Source organism: Haliotis rufescens, unplaced genomic scaffold (genome assembly GCF_023055435.1).
Source record: "Haliotis rufescens isolate VD_foot unplaced genomic scaffold, xgHalRufe1.0.p SCAF_2, whole genome shotgun sequence".
NCBI classification, from domain to species: Eukaryota; Metazoa; Mollusca; class Gastropoda; order Lepetellida; family Haliotidae; genus Haliotis; species Haliotis rufescens.
This window is the reverse complement of record NW_025963890.1, coordinates 25,814,757-25,830,902: the sequence shown is the minus strand read 5'-3', so window position 1 is coordinate 25,830,902 and position 16,146 is coordinate 25,814,757.

Below are 16,146 nucleotides of genomic sequence, written 5' to 3'. Positions count from 1 at the left end.
ATATCACGGTGCTGTCAGTAACACATATATAGCACGGCGCCGTCAGTAACACAAATAAAGCAAGGCGCCGTCAGTAACACATATATATCACGGTGCTGTCAGTCACACATATATAGCACGGCGCCGTCAGTAACACAAATAAAGCAAGTCGCCGTCAGTAACACATATATAGCACGGCGCCGTCAGTAACACAAATAAAGCAAGTCGCCGTCAGTAACACATATATAGCACGGCGCCGTCAGTAACACAAATAAAGCAAGGCGCCGTCAGTAACACATAAATATCACGGTGCTTTTAGTAAACATATATATAGCACGGTGCCGTCAGTAACACATATATAGCACGGTGCTGTCAGTAACATAAATAAAACACAGCGCCCCCAGTAACACATATATATCACGGCGCTGTCAGTAACACATATATAGCACGGCGCCGTCGAAACACAAATAAAGAAAGGCGCCGTCAGCAACACATATATATCACGGTGCCGTCAGTAACACATATATAGCACGGTGCCGTCAGTAACACAAATAAAGCAAGGCGCCGTCAGTAACACATATATAGCACGGCGCCGTCAGTAACACAAATAAAGCAAGGCGAGGTCAGTAACACATATATATCACGGTGCTGTCAGTAACACATATATAGCACGGCGCCGTCAGTAACACAAATAAAGCAAGGCGCCGTCAGTAACATATATATATCACGGTGCTGTCAGTCACACATATATAGCACGGCGCCGTCAGTAACACAAATAAAGCAAGTCGCCGTCAGTAACACATATATAGCACGGCGCCGTCAGTAACACAAATAAAGCAAGGCGCCGTCAGTAACACATATATATCACGGTGCTGTCAGTAACACATATATAGCACGGCGCCGTCAGTAACACAAATAAAGCAAGGCGCCGTCAGTAACACATATATATCCCGGTGCTGTCAGTAACACATATATAGCACGGCGCCGTCAGTAACACAAATAAAACAAAGTCGCCGTCAGTAACACATATATAGCACGGCGCCGTCAGTAACACAAATAAAGCAAGGCGCCGTCAGTAACACATATATATCACGGTGCTGTCAGTAACACATATATAGCACGGCGCCGTCAGTAACACAAATAAAGCAAGGCGCCGTCAGTAACACATATATAGCACGGTGCCGTCAGTAACACAAATAAAGCAAGTCGCCGTCAGTAACACATATATAGCACGGCGCCGTCAGTAACACAAATAAAGCAAGGCGCCGTCAGTAACACATATATATCGCGGTGCCGTCAGTAACACAAATAAAGCAAGTCGCCGTCAGTAACACATATATAAAACGGTGCCGTCAGTAACACATATATAGCACGGCGCCGTCAGCAACACAAATAAAGCAAGGCGCCGTCAGTAACACATAAATATCACGGTGCTTTTAGTAAACATATATATAGCACGGTGCCGTCAGTAACACATATATAGCACGGTGCTGTCAGTAACATAAATAAAACACAGCGCCCCCAGTAACACATATATATCACGGCGTTGTCAGTAACACATATATAGCACGGCGCCGTCAGTAACACAAATAAAACAAAGTCGCCGTCAGTAACACATATATAGCACGGCGCCGTCAGTAACACAAATAAAGCAAGGCGCGGTCAGTAACACATATATATCACGGTGCTGTCAGTAACACATATATATCACGGCGCCGTCAGTAACACAAATAAAGCAAGTCGCCGTCAGTAACACATATATAGCACGGCGCCGTCAGTAACACAAATAAAGCAAGGCGCGGTCAGTAACACATATATATCACGGTGCTGTCAGTAACACATATATATCACGGCGCCGTCAGTAACACAAATAAAGCAAGTCGCCGTCAGTAACACATATATAGCACGGCGCCGTCAGTAACACAAATAAAGCAAGGCGCCGTCAGTAACACATACATATCACGGTGCTGTCAGTAACACATATATAGCACGGCGCCGTCAGTAACACAAATAAAGCAAGGCGCCGTCAGTAACACATATATATCACGGTGCTGTCAGTCACACATATATAGGACGGCGCCGTCAGTAACACAAATAAAGCAAGTCGCCGTCAGTAACACATATATAGCACGGCGCCGTCAGTAACACAAATAAAGCAAGTCGCCGTCAGTAACACATATATAGCACGGCGCCGTCAGCAACACAAATAAAGCAAGGTGCCGTCAGCAACACATATATAGCACGGTGCTGTCAGTAACACATATATAGCACGGTGCCGTCAGTAACACATATATAGCACGGCGCCGTCAGCAACACAAATAAAGCAAGGCACCGTCAGTAACACATAAATATCACGGTGCTTTTAGTAAACATATATATAGCACGGTGCCGTCAGTAACACATATATAGCACGGTGCTGTCAGTAACATAAATAAAGCACAGCGCCGCCAGTAACACATATATATCACGGCGCTGTCAGTAACACATATATAGCACTGGGCCGTCGAAACACAAATAAAGCAAGGCGCCGTCAGCAACACATATATATCACGGTGCTGTCAGTAACACATATATAGCACGGTGCTGTCAGTAACACAAATAAAGCAAGTCGCCGTCAGTAACACATATATCACGGCGCCGTCAGTAACACAAATAAAGCAAGGCGCGGTCAGTAACACATATATATCACGGTGCTGTCAGTAACACATATTTGCACGGCGCCGTCAGTAACACAAATAAAGCAAGGCACCGTCAGTAACATATATATAGCACGGTGCCGTCAGTAACACATATATAGCACGGTGCCGTCAGTAACACAAATAAAGCAAGTTGCCGTCAGTCACACATATATAGCACGGCGCCGTCAGTAACACAAATAAAGCAAGGCGCCGTCAGTAACACATATATATCACGGTGCTGTCAGTAACACATATATAGCACGGTGCTGTCAGTAACACAAATAAAGCAAGTCGCCGTCAGTAACACATATATCACGGCGCCGTCAGTAACACAAATAAAGCAAGGCGCGGTCAGTAACACATATATATCACGGTGCTGTCAGTAACACATATATAGCACGGCGCCGTCAGTAACACAAATAAAGCAAGGCGCGGTCAGTAACACATATATATCACGGTGCTGTCAGTAACACATATATATCACGGCGCCGTCAGTAACACAAATAAAGCAAGTCGCCGTCAGTAACACATATATAGCACGGCGCCGTCAGTAACACAAATAAAGCAAGGCGCCGTCAGTAACACATACATATCACGGTGCTGTCAGTAACACATATATAGCACGGCGCCGTCAGTAACACAAATAAAGCAAGGCGCCGTCAGTAACACATATATATCACGGTGCTGTCAGTCACACATATATAGGACGGCGCCGTCAGTAACACAAATAAAGCAAGTCGCCGTCAGTAACACATATATAGCACGGCGCCGTCAGTAACACAAATAAAGCAAGTCGCCGTCAGTAACACAAATAAAGCAAGTCGCCGTCAGTAACACATATATCACGGCGCCGTCAGTAACACAAATAAAGCAAGGCGCGGTCAGTAACACATATATATCACGGTGCTGTCAGTAACACATATTTGCACGGCGCCGTCAGTAACACAAATAAAGCAAGGCACCGTCAGTAACATATATATAGCACGGTGCCGTCAGTAACACATATATAGCACGGTGCCGTCAGTAACACAAATAAAGCAAGTTGCCGTCAGTCACACATATATAGCACGGCGCCGTCAGTAACACAAATAAAGCAAGGCGCCGTCAGCAACACATATATATCACGGTGCTGTCAGTAACACATATATAGCACGGTGCTGTCAGTAACACAAATAAAGCAAGTCGCCGTCAGTAACACATATATCACGGCGCCGTCAGTAACACAAATAAAGCAAGGCGCGGTCAGTAACACATATATATCACGGTGCTGTCAGTAACACATATATAGCACGGCGCCGTCAGTAACACAAATAAAGCAAGGCGCGGTCAGTAACACATATATATCACGGTGCTGTCAGTAACACATATATATCACGGCGCCGTCAGTAACACAAATAAAGCAAGTCGCCGTCAGTAACACATATATAGCACGGCGCCGTCAGTAACAAAAATAAAGCAAGGCGCCGTCAGTAACACATACATATCACGGTGCTGTCAGTAACACATATATAGCACGGCGCCGTCAGTAACACAAATAAAGCAAGGCGCCGTCAGTAACACATATATATCACGGTGCTGTCAGTCACACATATATAGGACGGCGCCGTCAGTAACACAAATAAAGCAAGTCGCCGTCAGTAACACATATATAGCACGGCGCCGTCAGTAACACAAATAAAGCAAGTCGCCGTCAGTAACACATATATAGCACGGCGCCGTCAGCAACACAAATAAAGCAAGGTGCCGTCAGCAACACATATATAGCACGGTGCTGTCAGTAACACATATATAGCACGGTGCCGTCAGTAACACATATATAGCACGGCGCCGTCAGCAACACAAATAAAGCAAGGCACCGTCAGTAACACATAAATATCACGGTGCTTTTAGTAAACATATATATAGCACGGTGCCGTCAGTAACACATATATAGCACGGTGCTGTCAGTAACATAAATAAAGCACAGCGCCGCCAGTAACACATATATATCACGGCGCTGTCAGTAACACATATATAGCACTGGGCCGTCGAAACACAAATAAAGCAAGGCGCCGTCAGCAACACATATATATCACGGTGCTGTCAGTAACACATATATAGCACGGTGCTGTCAGTAACACAAATAAAGCAAGTCGCCGTCAGTAACACATATATCACGGCGCCGTCAGTAACACAAATAAAGCAAGGCGCGGTCAGTAACACATATATATCACGGTGCTGTCAGTAACACATATATAGCACGGCGCCGTCAGTAACACAAATAAAGCAAGGCACCGTCAGTAACATATATATAGCACGGTGCCGTCAGTAACACATATATAGCACGGTGCCGTCAGTAACACAAATAAAGCAAGTTGCCGTCAGTCACACATATATAGCACGGCGCCGTCAGTAACACAAATAAAGCAAGGCGCCGTCAGCAACACATATATATCACGGTGCTGTCAGTAACACATATATAGCACGGTGCTGTCAGTAACACAAATAAAGCAAGTCGCCGTCAGTAACACATATATCACGGCGCCGTCAGTAACACAAATAAAGCAAGGCGCGGTCAGTAACACATATATATCACGGTGCTGTCAGTAACACAAATAAAGCAAGGCGCCGTCAGTAACACATATATATCACGGTGCTGTCATTAAGACATATATAGCACGGCGCCGTCAATAACACAAATAAAGCAAGTCGCCGTCAGTAACACATATATAGCACGGCGCCGTCAGTAACACAAATAAAGCAAGGCGCCGTCAGTAACAGATAAATATCACGGTGCTTTTAGTAAACATATATATAGCACGGCGCCGTCAGTAACACAAATAAAGCAAGGCGCCGTCAGTAACACATATATAGCACGGTGCCGTCAGTAACACCTATTTAGCAAGTCGCCGTCAGTAACACATATATAGCACGGCGCCGTCAGTAACACAAATAAAGCAAGGCGCCGTCAGTAACACATATATATCACGGTGCCGTCAGTAACACAAATAAAGCAAGTCGCCGTCAGTAACACATATATATCACGGTGCTGTCAGTAACACAAATAAAGCAAGGCGCCGTCAGTAACATATATATAGCACGGTGCCGTCAGTAACACATATATAGCACGGTGCCGTCAGTAACACAAATAAAGCAAGTTGCCGTCAGTCACACATATATAGCACGGCGCCGTCAGTAACACAAATAAAGCAAGGCGCCGTCAGTAACACATATATATCACGGTGCTGTCAGTAACACATATATAGCCCGGCGCGGTCAGTAACACAAATAAAGCAAGTCGCCGTCAGTTACACATATATAGCACGGTGCCGTCAGTAACACAAATAAAGCAAGTCGCCGTCAGTAACACATATATAGCACGGTGCCGTCAGGAACACATATATAGCACGGCGCCGTCAGCAACACAAATAAAGCAAGGCGCCGTCAGTAACACATAAATAATACAGTGCTTTTAGTAAACATACATATAGCAAGGTGCCGTCAGTAACACATATATAGCACGGTGCTGTCAGTAACATAAATAAAACACAGCGCCCCCAGTAACACATATATATCACGGCGCTGTCAGTAACACATATATAGCACGGCGCCGTCGAAACACAAATAAAGAAAGGCGCCGTCAGCAACACATATATAGCACGGTGCTGTCAGTAACACATATATAGCACGTGCCGTCAGTAACACAAATAAAGCAAGGCGCCGTCAGTAACACATATATAGCACGGCGCCGTCAGTAACACAAATAAAGCAAGGCGCGGTCAGTAACACATATATATCACGGTGCTGTCAGTAACACATATATATCACGGCGCCGTCAGTAACACAAATAAAGCAAGTCGCCGTCAGTAACACATATATAGCACGGCGCCGTCAGTAACACAAATAAAGCAAGGCGCCGTCAGTAACACATATATAGCACGGCGCCGTCAGTAACACATATATATCACGGCGCCGTCAGTAACACATATATATCACGGTGCTGTCAGTCACACATATATAGCACGGCGCCGTCAGTAACACAAATAAAGCAAGTCGCCGTCAGTAACACATATATAGCACGGCGCCGTCAGTAACACAAATAAAGCAAGTCGCCGTCAGTAACACATATATAGCACGGCGCCGTCAGTAACACAAATAAAGCAAGGCGCCGTCAGTAACACATAAATATCACGGTGCTTTTAGTAAACATATATATAGCACGGTGCCGTCAGTAACACATATATAGCACGGTGCTGTCAGTAACATAAATAAAACACAGCGCCCCCAGTAACACATATATATCACGGCGCTGTCAGTAACACATATATAGCACGGCGCCGTCGAAACACAAATAAAGAAAGGCGCCGTCAGCAACACATATATAGCACGGTGCTGTCAGTAACACATATATAGCACGGTGCCGTCAGTAACACAAATAAAGCAAGGCGCCGTCAGTAACACATATATAGCACGGCGCCGTCAGTAACACAAATAAAGCAAGGCGCGGTCAGTAACACATATATATCACGGTGCTGTCAGTAACACATATATAGCACGGCGCCGTCAGTAACACAAATAAAGCAAGGCGCCGTCAGTAACATATATATATCACGGTGCTGTCAGTCACACATATATAGCACGGCGCCGTCAGTAACACAAATAAAGCAAGTCGCCGTCAGTAACACATATATAGCACGGCGCCGTCAGTAACACAAATAAAGCAAGGCGCCGTCAGTAACACATATATATCACGGTGCTGTCAGTAACACATATATAGCACGGCGCCGTCAGTAACACAAATAAAGCAAGGCGCCGTCAGTAACACATATATATCCCGGTGCTGTCAGTAACACATATATAGCACGGCGCCGTCAGTAACACAAATAAAACAAAGTCGCCGTCAGTAACACATATATAGCACGGCGCCGTCAGTAACACAAATAAAGCAAGGCGCCGTCAGTAACACATATATATCACGGTGCTGTCAGTAACACATATATAGCACGGCGCCGTCAGTAACACAAATAAAGCAAGGCGCCGTCAGTAACACATATATAGCACGGTGCCGTCAGTAACACAAATAAAGCAAGTCGCCGTCAGTAACACATATATAGCACGGCGCCGTCAGTAACACAAATAAAGCAAGGCGCCGTCAGTAACACATATATATCGCGGTGCCGTCAGTAACACAAATAAAGCAAGTCGCCGTCAGTAACACATATATAAAACGGTGCCGTCAGTAACACATATATAGCACGGCGCCGTCAGCAACACAAATAAAGCAAGGCGCCGTCAGTAACACATAAATATCACGGTGCTTTTAGTAAACATATATATAGCACGGTGCCGTCAGTAACACATATATAGCACGGTGCTGTCAGTAACATAAATAAAACACAGCGCCCCCAGTAACACATATATATCACGGCGTTGTCAATAACACATATATAGCACGGCGCCGTCAGTAACACATATATAGCACGGTGCCGTCAGTAACACATATATAGCACGGTGCCGTCAGTAACACAAATAAAGCAAGTCGCCGTCAGTAACACATATATAGCACGGCGCCGTCAGTAACACAAATAAAGCAAGGCGCCGTCTGTTACACATATATATCACGGTGCCGTCAGTAACACATATATAGCACGGTGCCGTCAGTAACACAAATAAAGCAAGTCGCCGTCAGTAACACATATATAGCACGGCGCCGTCAGTAACACAAATAAAGGAAGGCGCCGTCAGTAACACATATATATCCCGGTGCTGTCAGTAACACATATATAGCACGGCGCCGTCAGTAACACAAATGAAGCAAGTCGCCGTCAGTAACACATATATAGCACGGCGCCGTCAGTAACACAAATAAAGCAAGGCGCCGTCAGTGACACATATATATCGCGGTGCTGTCAGTAACACATATATAGCCCGGCGCGGTCAGTAACACAAATAAAGCAAGTCGCCGTCAGTTACACATATATAGCACGGTGCCGTCAGTAACACAAATAAAGCAAGTCGCCGTCAGTAACACATATATAGCACGGTGCCGTCAGTAACACATATATAGCACGGCGCCGTCAGTAACACAAATAAAGCAAGGCACCGTCAGTAACATATATATAGCACGGTGCCGTCAGTAACACATATATAGCACGGTGCCGTCAGTAACACAAATAAAGCAAGTTGCCGTCAGTCACACATATATAGCACGGCGCCGTCAGTAACACAAATAAAGCAAGGCGCCGTCAGTAACACATATATATCACGGTGCTGTCATTAAGACATATATAGCACGGTGCCGTCAATAACACAAATAAAGCAAGTCGCCGTCAGTAACACATATATAGCACGGCGCCGTCAGTAACACAAATAAAGCAAGGCGCCGTCAGTAACACATATATATCACGGCGCCGTCAGTAACACATATATAGCACGGTGCCGTCAGTAACACATATGTAGCATGGCGCCGTCAGTAACACAAATAAAGCAAGTTGCCGTTAGCCACACATATATAGCACGGCGCCGTCAGTAACACAAATAAAGCAAGGCGCCGTCAGTAACACATATATATCCCGGTGCTGTCAGTAACACATATATAGCACGGCGCCGTCAGTAACAAAAATAAAACAAAGTCGCCGTCAGTAACACATATATAGCACGGCGCCGTCAGTAACACAAATAAAGCAAGGCGCCGTCAGTAACACATATATATCACGGTGCTGTCAGTAACACATATATAGCACGGCGCCGTCAGTAACACAAATAAAGCAAGGCGCCGTCAGTAACACATATATAGCACGGTGCCGTCAGTAACACAAATAAAGCAAGGCGCCGTCAGTAACACATATATATCACGGTGCCGTCAGTAACACAAATAAAGCAAGTCGCCGTCAGTAACACATATATAGCACGGCGCCGTCAGCAACACAAATAAAGCAAGGCGCCGTCAGTAACACATAAATATCACGGTGCTTTTAGTAAACATATATATAGCACGGTGCCGTCAGTAACACATATATAGCACGGTGCTGTCAGTAACATAAATAAAACACAGCGCCCCCAGTAACACATATATATCATCGCGTTGTCAATAACACATATATAGCACGGCGCCGTCAGTAACACATATATAGCACAGTGCCGTCAGTAACACATATATAGCACGGTGCCGTCAGTAACACAAATAAAGCAAGTCGCCGTCAGTAACACATATATAGCACGGCGCCGTCAGTAACACAAATAAAGCAAGGCGCCGTCAGTAACACAAATAAAGCAAGGCGCCGTCAGTAACATATATATAGCACGGTGCTGTCAGTAACACATATATAGCACGGCGCCGTCAGTAACACAAATGAAGCAAGTCGCCGTCAGTAACACATATATAGCACGGCGCCGTCAGTAACACAAATAAAGCAAGGCGCCGTCAGTGACACATATATATCGCGGTGCTGTCAGTAACACATATATAGCACGGCGCTGTCAGTAACACAAATAAAGCAAGTCGCCGTCAGTAACACATATATATCACGGCGCCGTCAGTAACACAAATAAAGCAAGGCGCCGTCAGTAACACATATATATCTCGGTGCTGTCAGTAACACATATATAGCACGGCGCCGTCGAAACACAAATAAAGAAAGGCGCCGTCAGCAACACATATATAGCACGGTGCTGTCAGTAACACATATATAGCACGGTGCCGTCAGTAACACAAATAAAGCAAGGCGCCGTCAGTAACACATATATAGCACGGCGCCGTCAGTAACACAAATAAAGCAAGGCGCGGTCAGTAACACATATATATCACGGTGCTGTCAGTAACACATATATAGCACGGCGCCGTCAGTAACACAAATAAAGCAAGGCGCCGTCAGTAACATATATATATCACGGTGCTGTCAGTCACACATATATAGCACGGCGCCGTCAGTAACACAAATAAAGCAAGTCGCCGTCAGTAACACATATATAGCACGGCGCCGTCAGTAACACAAATAAAGCAAGGCGCCGTCAGTAACACATATATATCACGGTGCTGTCAGTAACACATATATAGCACGGCGCCGTCAGTAACACAAATAAAGCAAGGCGCCGTCAGTAACACATATATATCCCGGTGCTGTCAGTAACACATATATAGCACGGCGCCGTCAGTAACACAAATAAAACAAAGTCGCCGTCAGTAACACATATATAGCACGGCGCCGTCAGTAACACAAATAAAGCAAGGCGCCGTCAGTAACACATATATATCACGGTGCTGTCAGTAACACATATATAGCACGGCGCCGTCAGTAACACAAATAAAGCAAGGCGCCGTCAGTAACACATATATAGCACGGTGCCGTCAGTAACACAAATAAAGCAAGTCGCCGTCAGTAACACATATATAGCACGGCGCCGTCAGTAACACAAATAAAGCAAGGCGCCGTCAGTAACACATATATATCGCGGTGCCGTCAGTAACACAAATAAAGCAAGTCGCCGTCAGTAACACATATATAAAACGGTGCCGTCAGTAACACATATATAGCACGGCGCCGTCAGCAACACAAATAAAGCAAGGCGCCGTCAGTAACACATAAATATCACGGTGCTTTTAGTAAACATATATATAGCACGGTGCCGTCAGTAACACATATATAGCACGGTGCTGTCAGTAACATAAATAAAACACAGCGCCCCCAGTAACACATATATATCACGGCGTTGTCAATAACACATATATAGCACGGCGCCGTCAGTAACACATATATAGCACGGTGCCGTCAGTAACACATATATAGCACGGTGCCGTCAGTAACACAAATAAAGCAAGTCGCCGTCAGTAACACATATATAGCACGGCGCCGTCAGTAACACAAATAAAGCAAGGCGCCGTCTGTTACACATATATATCACGGTGCCGTCAGTAACACATATATAGCACGGTGCCGTCAGTAACACAAATAAAGCAAGTCGCCGTCAGTAACACATATATAGCACGGCGCCGTCAGTAACACAAATAAAGGAAGGCGCCGTCAGTAACACATATATATCCCGGTGCTGTCAGTAACACATATATAGCACGGCGCCGTCAGTAACACAAATGAAGCAAGTCGCCGTCAGTAACACATATATAGCACGGCGCCGTCAGTAACACAAATAAAGCAAGGCGCCGTCAGTGACACATATATATCGCGGTGCTGTCAGTAACACATATATAGCCCGGCGCGGTCAGTAACACAAATAAAGCAAGTCGCCGTCAGTTACACATATATAGCACGGTGCCGTCAGTAACACAAATAAAGCAAGTCGCCGTCAGTAACACATATATAGCACGGTGCCGTCAGTAACACATATATAGCACGGCGCCGTCAGTAACACAAATAAAGCAAGGCACCGTCAGTAACATATATATAGCACGGTGCCGTCAGTAACACATATATAGCACGGTGCCGTCAGTAACACAAATAAAGCAAGTTGCCGTCAGTCACACATATATAGCACGGCGCCGTCAGTAACACAAATAAAGCAAGGCGCCGTCAGTAACACATATATATCACGGTGCTGTCATTAAGACATATATAGCACGGCGCCGTCAATAACACAAATAAAGCAAGTCGCCGTCAGTAACACATATATAGCACGGCGCCGTCAGTAACACAAATAAAGCAAGGCGCCGTCAGTAACACATATATATCACGGCGCCGTCAGTAACACATATATAGCACGGTGCCGTCAGTAACACATATGTAGCATGGCGCCGTCAGTAACACAAATAAAGCAAGTTGCCGTTAGCCACACATATATAGCACGGCGCCGTCAGTAACACAAATAAAGCAAGGCGCCGTCAGTAACACATATATATCCCGGTGCTGTCAGTAACACATATATAGCACGGCGCCGTCAGTAACAAAAATAAAACAAAGTCGCCGTCAGTAACACATATATAGCACGGCGCCGTCAGTAACACAAATAAAGCAAGGCGCCGTCAGTAACACATATATATCACGGTGCTGTCAGTAACACATATATAGCACGGCGCCGTCAGTAACACAAATAAAGCAAGGCGCCGTCAGTAACACATATATAGCACGGTGCCGTCAGTAACACAAATAAAGCAAGGCGCCGTCAGTAACACATATATATCACGGTGCCGTCAGTAACACAAATAAAGCAAGTCGCCGTCAGTAACACATATATAGCACGGCGCCGTCAGCAACACAAATAAAGCAAGGCGCCGTCAGTAACACATAAATATCACGGTGCTTTTAGTAAACATATATATAGCACGGTGCCGTCAGTAACACATATATAGCACGGTGCTGTCAGTAACATAAATAAAACACAGCGCCCCCAGTAACACATATATATCATCGCGTTGTCAATAACACATATATAGCACGGCGCCGTCAGTAACACATATATAGCACAGTGCCGTCAGTAACACATATATAGCACGGTGCCGTCAGTAACACAAATAAAGCAAGTCGCCGTCAGTAACACATATATAGCACGGCGCCGTCAGTAACACAAATAAAGCAAGGCGCCGTCAGTAACACAAATAAAGCAAGGCGCCGTCAGTAACACATATATAGCACGGTGCTGTCAGTAACACATATATAGCACGGCGCCGTCAGTAACACAAATGAAGCAAGTCGCCGTCAGTAACACATATATAGCACGGCGCCGTCAGTAACACAAATAAAGCAAGGCGCCGTCAGTGACACATATATATCGCGGTGCTGTCAGTAACACATATATAGCACGGCGCTGTCAGTAACACAAATAAAGCAAGTCGCCGTCAGTAACACATATATATCACGGCGCCGTCAGTAACACAAATAAAGCAAGGCGCCGTCAGTAACACATATATATCTCGGTGCTGTCAGTAACACATATATAGCACGGCGCCGTCAGTAACACAAATAAAGCAAGGCGCCGTCAGTAACACATATATAGCACGGTGCCGTCAGTAACACATATATAGCACGGCGCCGTCAGTAACACATAAATAGCACGGCGCTGTCAGTAACACAAATAAAGCAAGTCGCCGTCAGTAACACATATATATCACGGCGCCGTCAGTAACACAAATAAAGCAAGGCGCCGTCAGTAACACATATATATCTCGGTGCTGTCAGTAACACATATATAGCACGGCGCCGTCAGTAACACAAATAAAGCAAGGCGCCGTCAGTAACACATATATAGCACGGTGCCGTCAGTAACACATATATAGCACGGCGCCGTCAGTAACACAAATAAAGCAAGTCGCCGTCAGTAACACATATATAGCACGGCGCCGTCAGTAACACATATATATCACGGTGCTGTCAGTAACACATATATAGCACGGCGCCGTCAGTAACACAAATAAAGCAAGTCGCCGTCAGTAACACATATATAGCACGGCGCCGTCAGTAACACAAATAAAGCAAGGCGCCGTCAGTAACACATATATATCACGGTGCTGTCAGTAACACATATATAGCACGGCGCGGTCAGTAACACAAATAAAGCAAGTCGCCGTCAGTAACACATATATAGCACGGTGCTGTCAGTAACACAAATAAAGCAAGGCGCCGTGAGTAACACACATATAGCACGGTGCCGTCAGTAACACATATATAGCACGGTGCCGTCAGTAACACATATATATCACGGTGCCGTCAGTAACACAAATAAAACAAGTTGCCGTCAGTCACACATATATAGCACGGCGCTGTCAGTAACACAAATAAAGCAAGGCGCCGTCAGTAACAAAAAAAAAGCAAGGCGCCGTCAGTTACACATATATCACGGTGCTGGCAGTAACACTTATATAGCATGCCGCCATTAGTAACACGTATGTAGCATGCCGTCGTCAGTAACACATATATCGCATGCCACCGCCGCCTGTAAAACACATTTATTACTTGCCCATGAAGAGATCGCCTGTTTAATAAACATACAGTTGCATTACACATTGTGTAATACCAAAGCGCGTTCTTCAGCCCCCGTTACACTATCAACAACTTTGATCAAAAAAACTTGGTCAAAGAAAATTTTAATAAAGTTTTCTTGGTCCAAGTTGGACTCTTCACACTCATCAAAGTTTTTGACAGGCCTCAAAGTTTTGATGGGAATTATCTTGCAAAGGTGGATGATCCTGACGACGAATATTTTTGCTGTTCATATGTATTTTGTGTATTGCCATGTTGAGAAGGCGGCGTCGGGGCAGGCAAAGGCATAATTGATCCCGAGAATGGCTGCTCGTTGTTGAAACAAATCAATTAATTCTTCCAACATCTCGTCAGTCCAAAATAGTTGACTCATTTTGACTTGACTCTATGCACTTCCGGTTGAAAGGGGTCGAATGTTCCTTGCAATCTGATTGGCTAAATTTGATCAACGTCATCAAACTTTGATCAAAGTTTGACGAGAAATAGGATCGGTTTCTCATTCTATCAAAGACCCGTCAAAAAGCTCTTTTTTGACGGCATGTTACACTATCAAAAACTTGGTTAAAAGGACTTTGACCAAGTTTTTTTTATCAAAGGGTTTGATAGTGTAATGGGGGTGTTGCAACGTAAATTGTAATAAAAAGGTAAATTGTAATACTTGCAGCAAATTGTAATAATTTTGACGTAAATTGTAATAACAACGTAAATTGTAATAATATTTTACGTAAATTGTAATAACAACGTAAATTGTAATAATATTTTACGTAAATTGTAATACGCAAATTGTAATAAAAATTGACGTAAATTGTAATAATTAATCTCTACTTGCGGTAAAATGTGATAAATTCTTACGTAAATTGTAATAACTTTACTACCGTAGTGTCCAAGACGCCAATTGACTAGAAATGATCTTTGTCAGTTGAGCTTGCGCTTCACATGTACAATTCGAAAAATACTGTGTATGATGACAACCGTACAAAACTGTTAAGTTAGGGATGGTTGGTATAGGCTTAATCGTACAATCGTCATTAAAGGGTGGTGTCAACATCGATAAATTTAAATGACTGAAAGATCCATCCTCGGGTTCAAAATGATGGGTTTCACAACCGTATATTTTCGACAAATAACTTAATTGTGACATATTGTTCAATACTCTTATAAGGCTATTCAAGATGTTTTTGCATGACTTGCTTCAACAGTACGTTGACCAGTTCGACACGACTGAACGAGTGATGACGAAGGGTACAAACACAGGCTGGTCAACCAGTGTGTCGATTTGCAGTGGAAACGCAATACGAGTTGATAAGGAGTACATGATCCTTTTCTTGAAACAAACGAGGGAATTTAATCATATTTATACAATTCATTTTATTTTGACGAAGAATTCAAATACAACAAATGAGTTGACAGATCCCGTGCATACACAAATAACATCCGGTATCTTCGGATAACTCTTGTACAGTTTCAAAGAGTATATACGAATATCATAAGCTTCTTGCAATCAATTGCTGAAATATATCTGTTTGTATCCAAATAGAAAGGAATTGAAAATTTATAATGAAACTATGTTTGTCACTAAAGTA